Source organism: Schistocerca gregaria, chromosome 4 (assembly GCF_023897955.1).
Source record: "Schistocerca gregaria isolate iqSchGreg1 chromosome 4, iqSchGreg1.2, whole genome shotgun sequence".
Lineage (NCBI taxonomy): Eukaryota > Metazoa > Arthropoda > Insecta > Orthoptera > Acrididae > Schistocerca > Schistocerca gregaria.
This window is the reverse complement of record NC_064923.1, coordinates 57244116-57264022: the sequence shown is the minus strand read 5'-3', so window position 1 is coordinate 57264022 and position 19907 is coordinate 57244116. Positions and strand designations below refer to the sequence as shown.

General features: G+C 45.6%; 1 protein-coding gene across 1 annotated transcript in view; it reads right to left on the bottom strand.

The window, feature by feature from the left end:
* LOC126267590 (macrophage mannose receptor 1-like) overlaps nt 1-19907 on the bottom strand; it is a 197929-nt gene that overhangs the window by 656 nt on the left and 177366 nt on the right. The window lies entirely within an intron of this gene.

Here is a 19907-nt window from a genome sequence, read left to right as displayed (position 1 = left end):
CTGGCCTCGACACAGCGGGAGCTGACGCTTATACTGTGATAGGCAGCATCTGACCTGGAAAGTATTTTTTGATGAGTTCCAAAATTTAATTAATGCATCGCCACATAAATCTACGTGAATAGCTGCCGCTCCTGTTTTAAGGAACCGGTGTCTGGCTGACTGACGGAATCAGTGAGTCGAACGCCTTTCCTCCCGATGTAAGGAGTAAGCACTCTGAACGCCTGGGTTACTTGCAGAGTGGGTATGAAGATAGGCCAATTAACGAATATATAGAACGGGGGCACTGCATGACATGATTTTGGAAATCTGCTGTTAAAGGACCGTTTTTCAGAACGGACCCACAACAAACGAAAATTCTCCACATTCAAATTAAACACCCACCCACAACTTGCGAAATTTATTGATGTTAAATATACGATTGATTGTTACTTGCAATAATATAAAATGGATTTGCAATGCTATGAGGGTTGTGCAGATACCAATGCACCGCATTTTTTCTTCAATAGTTCTTTATTGAACATAATGAGAATCACACACACGAAAGAATGGTGTTTTACTTACACTCCCTATTTTTCCACGTAATCTTCATCCCATTCTAAGGCCTTCCTCCAGCGCGAAACAAGGACGAGTACGCACTGTCGGTAGCGATCCCTGTCCCGGTGGCGAAGCCAGTGCTTCACTGTTTGAATCACCTCCTCATCGACCTCAAAATGTATTCCACGAATGGCATCCTTTAATGGCCCAAACAGGTGGAAGACTGAGCGGGCTAGGTCGGGTGTGTCAGTTGTGAGAGCTGTGGGTGATCTCCCCGACCGCTGTAAATCGTGGAGCTCCACCGAACCGCCTTCTAATGATCTGACCGTCCGTGCCCAACGACTAACTATACTTCTGTCGACAGCAGATGCTCCATAGACTCTACACAAGCCTCTGTGAATATTCCCCACAGTTCCCTTCTCTGCAGTGACAAATTAAATGACGGCACGTTGCTTGTAACTACATCACCTACAGACGCCACTTTGAAACTGTCCTACAGCTCCACTATTAGTGAGATGTGACGGAAAGTAGGTCCACTCAACCGGGAGACTTCAAATAACACATACGTAACGTTTCGCATTCGCAGCGTTGCTTTTGGCTGGAAAAAATGCGATGAGTAATGCTCTGGGAAACACTCGTATCTGGAAGTAAGCAAATGCTCTGGAAGCAAACTGGAAGACACGGCATCTAGTTGTGCTGCTACTCTCCAGAGTTCGGCGCACGCCGGGTAATGGTCGCGCAGGGGACAGCAGCCGGCTGGGCCTTCCCTCGAGGCCTGCGGCGCCGCCGGGCGAATCCCACAACAGGGAGCCTTCCTGTCACGACAACTTTCATAAACCTTTTTTGTTCATATGGAACCTTTCCCCAGTGTGACTGATAGCACGGCAGTGCTTCAAAGGAAGCTCCCTAATTGGCGGAAGGAAGAGAGAGGATGAGCGAGAAACGTTTTCTCCAGAAACCGATGGAGTCACTGAAGCTTGCAAGGCATAGAATCCAGCCGAACCTGGTTAGCTCGTATCAAAAAAGGCGGTACACCGAGGCTTCCTTTATCGACCCCGTCTCATAATACAAACAGAGATCATCAGGATCTTCTATCCACCTGGTCGCCTGGCAGAGCTTCTCCTTAAGACTCCAACTTAGAAGTGTGGACGCTGGCGCTACCGCACATTCAGGTTAACATCTTCAGATCAACATATTTGCCGGCCAGAGTGGCCGAGCGGTTCTAGGCGCTTCAGTCTGGAACCGCGCGACAGCCACGGTCGCAGGTTCGAATCCTGCCTCGGGCATGGATATGTGTGTGATGTCCTTAGGTTAGTTAGGTTTAAGTAGTTCTAAGTTATAGGGGACAGATGACCTAAGATGTTAAGTCCCATAGTGCTCAGAGCCATTTAAACTAATTAACATATTTGCGTTCGCACAGATTACCTTATCGAGCTGTTTCCACAGCATGCCATTATGAAACGTTGTTGAAAATTAAGCGTTTTTGTCATAACTGTAAATGAATAAAATAAATTATCGTCAGTACAATTTCATTCACTTAAAAGCCACCTACACAGATGGAAAAAATCGCAGTACAAAAAAGTAATGTAATGAAATTTCGGGAACACATTTATATAGGTAACATATTATGTGATTAACAGTGCACGATCATAGGTTACTGCAAGCGCGAGATTAGCCATTGCAAATGTGAAATGCTGGTACATTAACAACCCATGTAACCTTCAGAAGCTGCGCGGGATCGGCTGAGCGGTCTAGGGGGCTGGACTGTGCGGCTGGACTGTGCGGCTGGTCCCGGCAGAGGTTCGAGTCCTCCCTCGGGCGTGTGTGTGTGTGTGTGTGTGTGTGTGTGTGTGTGTGTGTGTGTGTGTGTGTTTGTACTCAGGATAATTTAGGTTCAGTAGTGTGTAAGCTTAGGGTCTGATGACCTTAGCAGTTAAGTCACATAAGATTTCACACACACACACACACACACACACACACACACACACACACACACACACACACACACACACAACCCTCAGAATGTTGAACGCAAGCCCGCAAATGTGCATGCGTTGTGTTGTACAGGAGCCGCATGTCAGTTTGTGGAATGGAGATCAATGCCTGTTGCACCATGTTAGTCAATACAGACATGACTAATGCTGTTTGTGGATGTCGCTGGAAGTGTCGTCCGATGACGTTCCAAATGTCCTCGATTGGAGACAGGTCTGCTGATCGTGCAGGTCAAGGCACTATGTCGACACCCTGTAGACTGTAGAGCACGATGGATCACAGCAGCAATATGTGGGCGGGCGATATCGCGTTGGGAAACACTCTCTAAATACTGTTCACGAATGGCAGCACAACAGATCGAATCTCCAGCTTGATGCACAAATGTGCAGTCAGGGTACCTGCGATATCCCCGATAGTGGACCTGCTGTCATGCGAAATCGCAGCCTAGACTCTAACTCCAGTTGTAAGTCCCTTGTGTCTAACACGCAGACAGGTAGGTTGCAGGCCTTCAACTGGCCCCATCTTCACCAACACAGAGCCACCACTGGGACCGAGGCACGACCAGCTTTCATCAGAAAATGCACCAACCCCAGCCTGCCCTCTTACGAGCTCTCGCTTGACACCACAAAAGCTGCAAGTAGTGGGTGATTCTAGGTCAGTAGAACTCATGCTACAGGGCTTCTGGCGCGGAGTTGTCTTTGAAGAAACCGATCTGTAACAGTGGTATCAACAGCTGCTCAAATTGTTGCTGCAGCTGCAGTACGATGCGCCAGACCCATACACCGAACCCGATGGTCTCCCTTTCGTTGCTGCTACTTGGCTGTCCGGAGCTCAGTGTTCTTGCGACTATACATTCCAGTGACCACCGCAGCGAGAAATCATGTACAGTGGCTACATTCCTGCCAGGACGTCTTGCAATATCGCAGAAGGAACATCAGCCTTCTCGTAGCCCTATTAAACGACCTCGGTCAAACTCAGTGAGGTGATAACGACGACTTCGTCACCATACAGGCGTTCTAGACTAACACCAACTCACCATGTCCCATGTCAAAGGCGACTGACCGTCGCGTCCGTTGCAGCGTGTATTTCAAGCAAACCCGATTTGCATCCTCACAGTGGCGCTACTGTCACCACTCTTTTGCGACCGGCGCGAAATTTGAATATACAACATCTTTGAATTGTAGAAACATGCCTATCAATTTGCGTTTATTGCATATTTTTCCTCCAGTGCACGAAAGGTATTGTTAAAATCTCACTGTTTGTACCAGAAGCACAATGCCTTCAGTAAAAATTTCTTGAACATATACTGTGGTCCACTTTGGTTATGGAGAAGCGTCCATCCTAAAGCCATGAACCTGGAGACGTCATACACTAGGAAGTTATGATTAACCTACAGCTCAACACCCAGATGTGTGGTGACTATTCTCCGAGTATCTGTAGTGTAATAACAATGAATGCTATTCATTCATTGCTGATATGTAGAAACAAACTTTTCCATGTAATAAGTTTTGAGTATGCTGGTGTGCGACTAATTTATGCATATCATTTTCACACAATATTTGGCACTTTGTATGGACAACTGATATGCATTGTGCAGGATAGATTTTTATGATTTTTTTATTAGTGACGTAGGTTGATCGAACCACTTAAGAGAAGGCCTAACTGAAGTCACGACGCTAAATTCTGGGAAGTGCTTATGCCTTAAAATTACGAATGTGACAAAGGGTGACATAGGAACCAAAAATTAATATTACAGCCACAAACGTGCCGAAGATTTAGTTGCCAGTTGTATATGAATGCTGTGCTGAACATATGGCCTATTACGTTATTAAGCAGAACGAAGTACGAGGGCTTGCTGAAACGTAATGCTACTAAACTTGTATCTGAAATCTCTTAAATGTTTTTAAATAAAACTAAAGTTCCTACACTTGAAAGAGGACGAGTCTCTGTCTCACTATTCTCCATATTCAAGGGTACAATTTAATCTTGGTTTTACATCCACGATACGTTTTGTGAGACGACAAGTGGTAATCAGCATGAGCAGGCATTGATGGGAGCGTCTATATTGGTAATACATGACGGATATTTGTGGGGCTCTCCATCAAATAGTATTTTTCTGGAGTTAAGAACAAGCAGGCAGTTTGCTCATTTAACAGTAAAGCTTGCAGTGGACGTTTGGAGCCGTATCAAACTGCCACGTGCGGTTATTAGAGAAAGGAGCACGTCGAAGCAGTTACTGGGACATAATGCTAGGCCGAATAATTCTCACCCCGGTATGCAAACAATGCGTTCGGTCGGAGGAAAGACGGCCTACCTGGACAGCCACAACAGGGCCAGGATGTGCAAGAGAAAACTAGGTTGCCAAGCCGGCATGTTACGACAGTGTCAAGCTGCATTTGTGAACAAGGATGGCGGCCATAAATGTTCGCGATTTTCCACGATCACTGCGGACCGGACTCTTTTGAGGGAGCCATCAACTGGTGGCATTCCTCGGCCTGCAGAATTGTTTAGTGAAGCCTCAGGTCTTCAAAACAATTTTAGAGGGAATACAGCGTTTATGGAGGGCCTGAAATGATATATGTTAGTACACAAAAGCACTTGTATTAGTTTAGGCGGGGCCCCTGATCTGACCCACAGTAACGTTTGGGCCATCCTGACAATAACCTTCATGATAAATGTGTTGCTCAGTTGGAGGTATACTACCCCTTTTGCGGCCCGATTGACGATATCTACCAGGTAGAGTTGGTATCTGTGGGTAATGCCTTTATAAGGTCTTTGCTTGCCGATATATGTACGGGGTTGGCTGGCCCGACAGGAGACACGAAGTTTGTGGATTGGCGGTAGTGTCTCGACACGAGATAATCACGAAGTCCGAGCGGCCGAAGCCAGAAGCTACGCAAGGAGGGCCTGCGCAGAGCGAAGATATCTGAATACTTCGACAACAAACAGCAGGCCGACATCCCCTCGGTTGGTTGGTAACATTCGTGTCGGACGACCGCTTGTGTCCTGGCTGCCCTCTTCCACCTGGCTTCCATCGGCACCACTCAGTAACCGCCGCGATGCGCCGTGTAGCCATGGAACTGCTTGCTGATAAAGGGGAGTAACATTCTGTAGTCCTCGTGGTGATTTTTGTCATTGTCTACCTGCCCTCCAAATTATTTTCTGGTTTGTACCCGACCCTCAGTTTTACTCGGTCGGCTCTTTGGTCGTAAATATAGGCCGAAGTATCGTACTAAGACACCAATTGTCGTTTGAAAATTTGTTCCGCATATATATTGCCTTTCCTTTCTGGTTTGTACCAGATCATTAATGTTCCAATGAATCAGCTGCTGGTCGTAAATACATCCGGAATAATTGTACTAAGGCACAGGCTACCGTCAAACAAACAGGAGTCTTATGATTAGATTTAGATGTTAACCGGAACAATTCTTTGATTGTAATTGCATTAGTTGAAATCTGAACAACCTGTTGTACTAAGTGATGCGTTGCTGTCTTTGAAAGGCCGGGTCATTATTGGTGCATTTTTATCTGCATCTCGTGGTTCCGCCGAGTGACTTCTCTTGTAATAAGTGTTCACAAGTAATGTTCTAAGACGTTCCTTCAGAGTGATCTTAAAAAAATAGCTCTGAGCACTATGGGACTTAACCTCTATGGTCATCAGTCCCCTAGAACTTAGAACTACTTAAACCTAACTAACCTAAGGACATCACACGACACCCAGTCATCACGAGGCAGATAAAATCCCTGACCCAGCCGGGAATCGAACCCGGGAACCCGGCAGAGTGATCTTAATAACTGACAGTCGTCTAACTTGGAAAATATTAACAGTCAACTGTCATCGGGACTTTAGTGAAAATAAGACTGTGAAAAGGGACGGGTTGGAGTCCAGTCGCACCTTGGTTGCATTGAAGTAAGCCTTATCATTGTCTGATTGTTTTCTAATCTGTTTAACGTTTAAGCACTGCTTCAGCGCGGCCGCTGTTTCACCCGATAGCGGGCTGGCTGCAGGTACGGCAGACTTGTAATTATTATAATATTGTTTGCTGTTTTTATTTTTCTTGCAAAAGAAAAGAAATTATGGTTATATATTGATAAATAAACAGGTTGTGTGAAAAGAAAGGTACATGGGTAGATCCTCCCTTCCACGTTTTCCTTAGTTCCAGTAGGTACCACGTCTCACTTTGGGCCAGAGTAAGTAGTTCAATCAGAAAAACCTTATTCTTTGCCAACCAACCGCTACCCAGGGGAGATTTAACTGTTTGTTGCATATCTGTGATGCTATCAGTTCATGTTTTATTTTGTCATCATGCATAACATGTATTTTTATTTTATTTTTTAACCAATAAACTTGTGACATAGCTTTTATAAATGATAATTCCCCTGTCATGCATCAACTATCGACTAAAATAATGACAGGATCACCATTTCATTAATATTGTATCAGCATTCAAGTTCATTTAGATTCAAATAAATATCATCAACTCTAGTGCAGCCTGTTGGCAGCACAGTCAAAGGGCAAATTCAATTTAATAAACGCATGGGACAGGTAGTAAAGGGAATGTTTACTAGTTAACGTTACTGCTATCAGTGCCTTCCAAAACACACGGCAAGTCCATTGTAGTCTTTCACATTCTACATCTTTATTCTCCAGGTCTACATATTTCCAGCTCTTGTTAGTCTGGTGTGAAACATGGCGGTGTGTAACATACCTACGTTGGTATGTGAAAAAAGGCGTGCTGTAATCGAGTTTCGAATTCGAATGGCTCGTCCAACCGTGGGGCACCCTCTCCGTCAGCATCACAGCGCCAGGCGACCGACGCTCGACCGCTGCAGTCCGGCGCCTCGGCTCCACTGCCATCCATCATCCTCCTCAAGACCAGACCTTGACCCCATCCGATTTTCGCTAGTTTCCAGAACTTAAGGCATCTTCGAGGACATCACTTTGATAGTGATGAATCAGTGTAAGCAGAGTTGATTTTGTGACTTCGTCAATAAAAACAGTGGTGGTATCGCAAAACTGGTCTCTCATGCGAAAATGTGTTTGTCGCCAGGGTGAGAATGTTGAGAAATAATATGTGGACATAAGAAAAAAGGCGTAGACTGTTAGCGTATGTTTTATGTAAAAGAGTTTAGGAGTTTTATCATGAAAAATTCGGAGGCTTTATTTATCAGCATGCCCTCGTAACCACCAGAGCAGTGGCGTGATTGACCAATAGGAGCCGTACAGCACGAGCAGTTGTGGGTATGTTGGTTCTATTTCAGAAGTGAATTTTTTGATCGGTACTGCGGCCTCGTGGAGGAACCCTCAAACTGCAGAGCGTGGCAACAAGAGACACTTGAGGGTTCATAAAAGGAGATAAGAAGGGTTGGTGCCTCCCAATGAATGAGAGACTTCAGTGGTGAAGCGTTGAATTTGTCCAAAAAGATCAGAGGTCCATAGTTCAGTGGTCGTCGTGTCTCACAGATATGCAGAGAAACTGTATTTGATCCCCGGTACTGCTACGGATTTTTCCTTGGTGTGAGGACTGGAATGGCGTACATTCAGCCTCGTGCTGTTGACTCAGGAGCTACTTGATTGAAAAGCGGCGGTTCCATCGTAACGAAGCCGACAATAAATGGAAGAGCGGTGTGCTGACCCCATTCCCCTCCACACCAGATCCAAAAAACGTCATTAACAGATGACATGGCAGTTGGTTGATCCAAACTGACCCATCTGTTTCACAATGCTGAATTTTGTTTTGCTTGCTATATAAAAAATAGAAGAGTGGTGAGTTACTTAAATACATTCAGTTTCGACACACCAAGTATCGTGGGCGTCCTAAATTTTCACATGATACCTAAACTCTTCGGAAGGAAAATTTTAATTTTCTTCAGCCGGTTACATCACTGTAATCAAGTAAGAAGTTTTTATTTTTCTGTCTCAACAGACTTCATGGCTGAGTTTATGACTGAGTATTAGTGCATGGCTGTTGATGCAACGCTGTCGAGGGCCATGTTTCAAAGCGAAAAAAGTAACTTTCGTTTAGAATCTTTCCCCAAGTAAAAAGAATGGACTGTTGTTGGTCCCTTCGACCTTTTTATAAAATGCAAATATCCTAAGTGGGTGGCGGAGGTGTTTCTTAGTTGAAATATTTTGGAAGCGGTTGGCATTTCCAACATTCTGCTTACAAACAACGAACCCTTCCAAAAATTGGAACTACATTCAGATGACAAAAGTCATACGACAGTGATATGCATGTACACTGATGGCGGTAGTATCACCTGACTAAGGAATGAAAGGGCAGTGCATTGGCGGAGGTGTCATTTGAACTCGGGTGATACATGTGAACAAGTTGCCGACATGATTATGTGTGCACAATGGTAAGTTACGCATTTTGCACGCGGAATGGTAGTTGGAGGTAAATTCATGGGACATTCCATTTCGGAAATTGTTATGGAATTCATTATTTCACGACTCACGCAGTCAGGAGTGTGGCACTATCTCTCACCACAGACAATGCAGTGGCCAATGGCCTCCACTTGACGAACAAGAGCAGCGGCGTTTGCGTAGCGTTGTCGGTGCTAGCGCATAAGCAACATTACACGAAATTACCTAAACTGGTTCAAATGGCTCTGATCACTATGGGACTCAACTGCTGAGGTCATCAGTCTCCTAGGACTTAGAATTACTTAAACCTAACTAACCTAAGGACATCACACACATCCATGCCCACGGCAGGATTCGAACCTGCGACCCGGTTCCAGACTGTATGGTCTAGAACCGCTCAGCCACTCCGGCCGGCTGAAATTACCTCAGAAAACAATGTGGGACGTACGACGAACGTATCCTTTAGGAGTTGTTTTTGAGTCATCAGTCCTCTGAGTGGTTTGATACTGCTCGCTACGAAATCCTGTGCTGTGCTAACCTTTTCATCTCAGAGTAGTAAGTCCACCTGTGTATTCTAATCTCTGGCTTCCTCTGCAGTTTTTACCCTCTACAGCACCCTCCAGTACCATGAAAGTTATCCCCTGGTGCCTTAACAGATGTCCTGCCATTCTGTCCCTTTTTCTTGTTAGTGTTCTGCATATGCTCCTTTCCTCGCTGATTCTGTGGAGTACCTCCTTATTTCTTACCTTATCGTCCACCTAATTTTCAACATTCTTCTGTAGCACCACAACGCAAAGTCCTCGGGTCTCTTCTGGTCTGGTTTTTGCACAGTCTATGTGTCACTACCATGCAATGTTTTGCTCCAAACGTACATTATCATAAATTTCTTTCTTAAGTTAAGACTAGCAGACTTCTCTTGGCAAGGAATGCCTTTTTCCCAAGTGCTAGCCTGGTTCTTACGTCCTATAATGTAGATAATTCTGCAATAAGGCTTAGGTCTACTACATAGGTACAGACTATTGCAAGTTACAGAAAAAATTAGAGAAATACTTCATAAACTTTAGGTAATATTTGTACCTAAATTCTGAAAAATACGACTTGCAGGAAATTGCGAATGAAGACATGATTCCAATTAAACTGTGCCACAGAGCATTCCTGAAGCATATTCTTCATCCTGCAGCATTTCTTCATCTTCAAGCTTTCTCTTAACATTCCTTTTAGCACTTCTTGCTTCTTTGGTACTTGAAGAGAGAATCTTTCAGCTTCATGTACCCGTTGTGTGTCACACGCAGGAAACTGATCTTCCGTATTAGAGCCACATTTATGCCTAAATTTCTCAGGACTTCTAACCTTCCTATCACTCCATCATCGAAATATCACTGCATCTAGTACACCAACTTTTAGTGTATTTAGTTCTACAAAAACATTCTTTTGTAATCTTTCCCATATGTAATACTTGAAACTTTATTTATATTCTGAGTGGCCTCATGAAGACATTTACTAAGCAAAACAGGGTCACCCAGGTCTCAGGTTTTATTTCATTCATAACAGGCTCAGGGAGAGAATGCTTACGATTGTATATTTGACCACTTTCTTTTGCTTTTTGGCAACCACACCAAGAATCTGCTACTTTAGGGGAAAGTCTGTGGACAGGCTGGTTGTCTGTGGACAACTTATGAAAGTAGGTGGCCCATACAGCTGTTCGCATTGCTGTAACATCGTTCAGAGGTGCAGCTCGTCTAATGGCCAGGACACAATAACTCTGAAGAAGGTCTACTGCAGTTTCTGTTAATTTGCCTGGACCTGACAGATACTTCCCATCAGGTAGCAAATTTCCTTTAATTTCTCTTCATAGCTTCCTCAATCTAGCACGCATCGTCTTTTGCACATGTCCACAACACTCCAGTTTTGTTACCAAGGTATCACCATAAACATTGAAGGCATTAATTTTATTGAAAGCTTTAGAGTCTCCATCGCCTAGGTATTTCGTGTATCTAACGCTATAAACGGGCTCGGATCTCTGAAATATTTTTAGAGCCCCATCACACTCCATAACTCCACTGTAACCAAGATAATTCTTAGATCACTGATGTTCAATATGTCCTTCAGTGTTACCACAGCAGGTGTGGCAGTACTCAGATAACATCAACAACATTTCCATTCTCCAGAGAAGTAGCACTTACAACACCATTCAAGGAACGATGTCCTCGACGTTGCCATGTCCCATCCAGTGCAACAGCAATGTCCCTGGTTCCACCAATATTTACAGTTTCTTCTAATGCAATTTGATGCACTACGCCACGCGAAAGGAGAGCCGATCCGATGTTAGGAGGTATCCCATGCCTTTTGTCACCTCAGAGTATATTCAGTCTGTTTTTGGAACATCACTCAGAGAAACCTAAAAAGGCTCAGGAAGTTCTGTATTTTTATTCCATACACATCAAAATATGTGTATTTATGACACTGAAAAAACGAGAGGTAGGTCATTTGCACTAAAAATTTAGCCTCAAGCCATTGCAGAATGCGCAGAGAACTCAGCGCAGTAAGAATATGGGTTGTCCCTTAGAGTCCCACAGACAATGCTGAGCGGTGCGTGGCTCATGTTCGTGCCATCTCTTATTCAACATCCTGTTTTCACCGTACTGCCGCCTCGTTATGTTAATTTTCAATTACTGATGTCAGTGAGTCGCCGCCTTGCCTGCCCGTGAGCGGCAGCAGCAGCAGCGCTTATCGTTATAAGCCCTGCCGTATTATGATAGCGGGACTGCTATTACTTCCTGGTCGTCGTCTGTCGTCCAAAAGATTGGACCGCGCCAGCAGTGCAGTTCGGACCGGGCAATGAAGTCAGTTGTAACGCGCCAGCAGTGGAGTTCGGACCTGGCAGTCGGACAGTTGGCACGCGGCAGATGTTCGGTCGGGCGGGAGTGGCAATGAGGTTCGGATAGCCACGACTCGCCCGACCGTTGCCGGCACACATGGCTGGGAACGGTCTTGGTTGATCGTCGGCTGGTCGTCTTACCTGACGACGTGTATTTGCTCGCCGATCGCTTATGGGTTGGCGGTGTGTGTCTCAACTCGAGGTTCACCTTGGTGATTGCACAGTCACTGCTTTTAGCATTGGTCGCGTTCTTCGTCCAACTGTTTGTGAAACTGTGTGTAGCCTGTGGTGTTCACTGCCCAGTTACACTCCTGGAAATTGAAATGAGAACACCGTGAATTCATTGTCCCAGGAAGGGGAAACTTTATTGACACATTCCTGGGGTCAGATACATCACATGATCACACTGACAGAACCACAGGCACATAGACACAGGCAACAGAGCATGCACAATGTCGGCACTAGTACAGTGTATATCCACCTTTCACAGCAATGCAGGCTGCTATTCTCCCATGGAGACGATCCTAGAGATGCTGGATGTAGTCCTGTGGAACGGCTTCCCATGCCATTTCCACCTGGCGCCTCAGTTGGACCAGCGTTCGTGCTGAACGTTCAGACCGCGTGAGACGACGCTTCATCCAGTCCCAAACATGCTCAATGGGGGACAGATCCGGAGATCTTGCTGGCCAGGGTAGTTGACTTACACCTTCTAGAGCACGTTGGGTGGCACGGGATACATGCGGACGTGCATTGTCCTGTTGGAACAGCAAGTTAACATGCCGGTCTAGGAATGGTAGAACGACGGGTTTGATGACGGTTTAGATGTACCGTGCACTATTCACGATCACCAGAGGTGTACGGCCATTGTAGGAGATCGCTCCCCACACCATGATGCCGGGTGTTGGCCCTGTGTGCCTCGGTCGTATGAAGTCCTGATTGTGGCGCTCACCTGCACGGCGCCAAACACGCATACGACCATCATTGGCACCAAGGCAGAAGCGACTCTCATCGCTGAAGACGACACGTCTCCATTCGTCCCTCCATTCACGATTGTCGCGACACAACTGGAGGCGGGCTACACGATGTTGGAGCGTGAGCGGAAGACGGCCTAACGGTGTGCGGGACCGTAGCCCAGCTTCATGGAGACGGTTGCGAACTATCCTCGCCGATATCCCAGGAGCAACAGTGTCCGTAATTTGCTGGGAAGTGGCGGTGCGGTCTCCTACGGCACTGCGTAGGATCCTACGTTCTTGGCGTGCATCCGTGCGTAGCTGCGGTCCGGTCCCAGGTAGACGGGCACGTGCACCTTCCGCCGACCACTGGCGACAACATCGATGTACTGTGGAGACCTCACGCCCCACGTGTTGAGGAATTCGGCGGTACGTCCACCCGGCCTCCCGCATGCCCACTATACGCCCTCGCTCAAAGTCCGTCAACTGCACATACGGTTCACGTCCACGCTGTCGCGGCATGCTACCAGTGTTAAAGACTCCGATGGAGCTCCGTATGCCACGGCAAACTGACTGACACTGACGGCGGCGGTGCACAAATGCTGCGCAGCTAGCGCCATTCGACGGCCAACACCGCGGTTCCTGGTGTGTCCGCTGTGCCGTGCGTGTGATCATTACTTGTGCAGCCCTCTCGCAGTGTCCGGAGCAAGTATGGTGGGTCTGACACACCGGTGTCAATGTGTTCTTTTTTCCATTTCCAGGAGTGTATTTTAGTGGTGTCTCCGTGCTGATGTGTAGCACTTGCTCGGTTGGCGTAGTTATGTTGTAGCACCAGTGGGGCATTCACCGACAGGGAGGCGCGGATAGCCATCACTCGCCCGACGATTGCCGACACACACGTTAGAGTGGAAACGATCTTGCTTGGCCATTTTGTCGGTCGTCTGATTAGACGACGTGTATTTGGGTCGTCTACCGCTCTTGGGTTGTCTTTGATCCGTTCTGGTTGTTGTTCCAGTCTCGGCTGTTAGCATCGTTTGAGTTTTGGTTCAAGTGTGGAGAGGAAGTGATCGTGATCATTGGTCTGTTGACTGTCTGTCGGTTGGGTTCCTAGCGGATTGAAAATGGTTGGGCCGACTGCCTGTCTCACCTAAGCGAACGTAAGTGTTTGAATTCCAGGCCGACCCTCGAACATCTGAGCGCCCTTGGGCGACTGTCATTTTTTTCAAATTTGTTGTTGTTGTTTGTACTTGTGTGGCTTCAGCCTAGTTTAAAGTACTGTTTCACATAATCCCTTTGGCATTTTAAAAATGTTTGTGTTGTTCAATTTTAAGTCTTAGCCCTTCAGCCGATTTTGAGTTTGAGTTGTTTGCTCTAAAGGCCTTCACCCTAAATGAAAGAACTGTTTCACGTAAGGCCTTTGGTATTTAAAAAATTAATGTCATGGAGTTTAAAGGGTTAGGCCTTCTGCCGATTTGAACTTAACTTGTCACTTCAGCCTAACTAAAGAACTGTTTTAATACAAGGCTTGCCTCTTAAATTTCTGATTGTGCTTGCGTTTTAAGGTAATGGCCTTTAGCCGTTTTTAAATTAAAGTGGCTTTCAGCTGGTAATTAAATACCAAGTATTAAAGCTGTGTGTTTAAAAAAAATTTATTTGGGCTCTTGTAATGTCTGTTCGAATAATAAAGTTGTATGTTCGAGTGTAACTGACAACGCCTTATTTTGACCCCTTTCCACAATTTATACTATCTGTCCTGTCGTGCAGTGAAAAGTGGGGCGTTTCAACTGCAGCTACAATGATTATCAAAATAAGCAGAAAAGTGATGAGAGAAAATTATCAACCACGCACAGACTTGCTAATGTTAATCGTTGCAATTAGTCATTAAAAATGTTTTGTTACAAACATTATCAGATTTGTTACATTTAAAACTCTTTATGATATCTAAGTGACTCTTCAGACAAGTAATTATATCAAAGGAAAGCCGGAATTTGCTGTATGATCAGCATTTATGATGCTATCGCCTATATAGAGTTGAAGTAGCTTGAAGTAGGTGCTACTTCTGAAGAAACACTACATACGTTTTTCAGCGACATAGAAAGATATTGATTAAAGAAGGTTTTGACATAATATTTATTAATAATGTCAACGAAATCGTTGAGAAAGGAAACTGAGCAGTACCATACATCATGAAAGATATCCCAGTACCAAAACTCAAGTCCAAATTCCTGTGTATTATAGAGGCATTGTGGCGGAGGATTTGGCTTTGTAGTCGGGAAGCAAAGTCCCCTCCTTCGTCTGGACCTAGTTTGGGAGTGGTGGTGGTGATTGCAAGCGAGATGCAGACCACTAAGAAGACATCGATCCTGGTTGAATTAAACGTTTATTCGTGTCACGTACAGGTATGGTCACTGCTGGAGGAGAGGCCGCAGCCCTGGGACGAAGCAGTGAGCCACTGAACTCTGAGAGCTGTCGTCAACAGATAGGCCTACTCAAGGGCATTGGCGTGTGTAGGCTGCTTAAGCCCCTGGAGTCATGGACCGGCCACAGTTGGAAGGGACGGCGCCCCATGTCCGATGCATGACAACGCCATCCAGGCTGCTGGCCAGCCTCGCGCCACAAAACACAGGACAGGAGAGGATGGTACACAAAGTGAAGCCCTTAGCATGATCAATGTCGAAGGCACGTTTCCGCTCTGCGCGATGATCAGTCAATGGATGCCTTCAGGAACTAGTGTACAGCCAGAGAGAAACCGAGCCGCCCCGAGCCTGGGCTCAAACATGTATCCCACTACAGAGATGACCGCCAGAACAAAGTAGCCACTCAAATGAAGACACAGTAGTGCAAAGGCGCCAAGTCATCTGCATATGTGCCGCAGCAAAGGCAGTTGCCCCCTGCTACTGGAGACTAATTCCATGACTTATGACTGAATAGCTTATTAGCTACCGCAGTAGTCCCTATGTGAAAGTCAGAAGATGACGATAACAGTGGTTAGCAAGCACATACACTCCTGGAAATGGAAAAAAGATCGCATTGACACCGGTGTGTCAGACCCACCATACTTGCTCCGGACACTGCGAGAGGGCTGTACAAGTAATGATCACACGCACGGCACAGCGGACACACCAAGAACCGCGGTGTTGGCCGTCGAATGGCGCTAGCTGAGCAGCATTTGTGCACCGCCGCCGTCAGTGTCAGCCAGTTTGCCGTGGCATACGGAGCTCCATCGCAGTCTTTAACACTGGTAGCATGCCGCGACAGCGTGGACGTGAACCGCATGTGCAGTTGACGGACTTTGAGCGAGGGCGTATAGTGGGCATGCGGGAGGCTGGGTGGACGTACCGCCGAATTGCTCAACACGTGGGGCGTGAGGTCTCCACAGTACATCGATGTTGTCGCCAGTGGTCGGCGGAAGGTGCACGTGCCCGTCGACCTGGGACCGGACCGCAGCGACGCACGGATGCACGCCAAGACCGTAGGATCCTACGCAGTGCCGTAGGGGACCGCACCGCCACTTCCCAGCAAATTACGGACACTGTTGCTCCTGGGGTATCGACGAAGACCATTTGCAACCGTCTCCATGAAGCTGGGCTACGGTCCCGCACACCGTTAGGCCGTCTTCCGCTCACGCCCCAACATCGTGCAGCCCGCCTCCAGTAGTGTCGCGACAGGCGTGAATGGAGGGACGAATGGAGACGTGTCGTCTTCAGTGATGAGAGTCGCTTCTGCCTTGGTGCCAATGATGGTCGCATGCGTGTTTCGCGCCGTGCAGGTGAGCGCCACAATCAGGACTGCATACGACCGAGGCACACAGGGCCAACACCCGGCATCATGGTGTGGGGAGCTATCTCCTACACTGGCCGTACACCTCTGGTGATCGTCGAGGGGACACTGAATAGTGCACGGTACATCCAAAACGCCATCGAACCCATCGTTCTACCATTCCTAGACCGGCAAGGGAATTTGCTGTTCCAACAGGACAATGCACGTCCGCATGTATCCCGTGCCACCCAACGTGCTCTAGAAGGTGTAAGTCAACTACCCTGGCCAGCAAGATCTCCGGATCTGTCCCCCATTGAGCATGTTTGGGACTGGATGAAGCGTTGTCTCACGCGGTCTGCACGTCCAGCACGAACGCTGGTCCAACTGAGGCGCCATGTGGAAATGGCATGGCAAGCCGTTCCACAGGACTACATCCAGCATCTCTACGATCGTCTCCATGGGAGAACAGCAGCCTGCATTGCTGCGAAAGGTGGATATACACTGTACTAGTGCCGACATTGTGCATGCTCTGTTGCCTGTGTCTATGTGCCTGTGGTTCTGTCAGTGTGATCATGTGATGTATCTGACCCCAGGAATGTGTCAATAAAGTTTCCCCTTCCTGGGACAATGAATTCACGGTGTTCTTATTTCAATTTCCAGGAGTGTATATACACCCCAGCACTCTGTAAATCCACCTTTGTACAAGATGACTGCGGGATTTCATTTACTCAGCATTAAATGTAAAATTAAAAACTGCTTACTTCAGCCATCTATATGTTGACTGTAATTCATGTGACCAGTTTTAGCATTTCACTACACCATCTTCAGGGCCCCCAACCAACGAGTAAGAGGAATCCAAGACGAATCCAACCTCATGTGTAGCCGAAATAGGGGCCAGCATTATCTGGTATCCATAAACTTTCATTAACTAATACCTTCATTCATCAATTAATGCTGGCCCCTATTTCGACTGTATATCAGGTTGGATTTCTCTTACACGTCAGTCAGAGGGCCTCAAGATGGCGTGGTGAACGCCGAAACTGTTTACGTAATAAATTACACTCAAAAGGGGTTTTTAATTTTACATTTTATACAGCAGTATGGTCATGAGCGAATAACACACGAGTACATCTGAGACTGAGAGCCTGATTCAGGGGAATATTTATGAGAGTGTACTAGCCAATACTTTTCTAACAGTTTCACCCCCATCCTGGAAGAGACAACAGTCGTAACACACGGCCGTTGCCATTGGGTTGCTTTGACTTCATTCAATCTGCTCTTTTTTGTTCACTTAGCTTCAACAGGAGTCTAGCCAGAGATGTACTGCTGCCCAACTTCACCCTTCAGAGATGCTTGCTAACTCTTCCTGCTTTGCTAGTTTCGTGAATGAGTGCTTTTACGCAATGAATACGTCTTCTTAATTCGTACTGCGCCGTAACAACAATGAAAGCACCCCTCCATCGTGTTGCTGTGTTGGCGCAAGATAGTTTAGCGCACCGGCCAGGCCGTGGTGCAATAATTCTCTCTTCTCTGAAGAAATCTGGTATCTACATTTGTACCGCCGTGGTGCAATAATTCTCTCTTCTCTGAAGAAATCTGGTATCTACATTTGTACCGACATGTTTCGATGTGTGGATAAAACCATCTAAACAAATGTTCAGTAGGTTGGTACATTAATACAAAATGAATACAAGTTTTCTCCTGTCCCTCTTATTCTAATGTACCGGTATCTTAGTCCACATGATTACTTGGCGGCTTTTTAACCTACGTTGTTCTGCAAAATACATTAGTACAACAAAATGACTAAAGCTTTTCTGTCCTTTAACAAACCATTTAACTGGAAATAGTTTGTAACATAACAGCTTAAATTTTACCAAAAAATTTGTTAAAATTTTTTGTTTAAACCAAGACTATAAAAATCGACACATAAAAGTAATGATGTTTTCAAATAATGTTGAATGTATCTATGAATTCTACCGATGATAAATGTCTTTAATGATGTGTTAAAGGTAATTGGAGTGATAGATATTGTTTAAAGAGAGAAAAAGCATAATAATGAATGTTGTCCATAATTATAACGACAGTAATATTCACATGTCATTTAAATATGTTTATTACTTTTGACAATGCGAATGAGAAAGTCGGGAATCCACTTCGGGTGCAGTTGTGTGGATGACTTTGGTGATAAGTGGCACAGAAAGTACGGAAAAGTGCAAAAAGACGGCAGTCGCAGGCAGAGTAGCCTAGTTGTGCCATGACTGGTGATGTGAAAATTTTGTGAATGCGAAAATTGTACATAATCAAGTGAAAGCTGGTGTCCCAGCGGTATTTGTGTCGTAAAGTCGTCTCCAGTAATTGTGGTTTTTCAGAAAGCAAGAATATCCAACACTGATCTTAGATGGAAATTGGTGCCAACACAACTTTAAGGAAACTGTCTACCGCAAACAGTGTGGTAGTAATAAACTATTTCCATCTTACTGGAGACATAAAGGGCCTAGCCAGTTATCATTCTGCAATCTTCAACTATAACATCCCAATAACTACGATAAACTAGGCAAGACTTTGTATCAACGTCATATTTTGATTCTGAATACATTCAGTTAGTAAAGTATTTGTGGAAGTTATTAGCCTTAAGTCACGATCTGGATCTTGCTCACAAGACAAGGAAGCGTTCTGTTCTCCCACTTGATTGAGGGTGTGAGTATTTCTCCATGATGGATTAAAAGATCGTTACTGGAACCGAATCTCAAAGAACAGCCAAGACTACGTTAAGGTTTTATGGTGGGACAATCAATATTGACGGATGTTGCCTGTTATTGATAATGCACCAGCCACCTTCCAGAGATAACTGGATGTATAACTCATAGGATGGAAACCGACTGACCTAAGTTCTCTAAAGTCTCCATTAACTTTTGAATTGAATATGCATCTGTGGCTCCTCTTGCGTTTAGATATCGTTAAATGCAACAAAGACAACACTTTTTCATTTTCTAGTGATTTCCTCAGAATGATAATGACAGCTGCTACCAATGGAATCTCATGTTCTTCAGTAGTGCCATCAGCCAAGTGCTGATTGATAAATTTTTCCATTATCGTGTCTTGTATGGCTTATTGTACATTACAATGTTATTGCTCATTAGTATCTATGACGCGTTACCGGTATTGCTGTTAATGGCCCACCAGAGTTTAATAGGTCCACGAATCGTACTAACAAGGCTGCCATAGCTGTCTAGCTGTCTTATCTTTTCACTCCAAATGTTTTAATTATTCATGAACAGCTCATGCATTTGCGGTTTGCTTGTGGCCAAAGACTCAATTCGACCACCGTGCTCGTCTAGGATGTTCAAGCTTCCAATTACGAAGATTGAGAAGTGTTTAAGATGTAGGTGTCAGCACCTCCGAGCAAACAACTTTCCATTTATCCTGC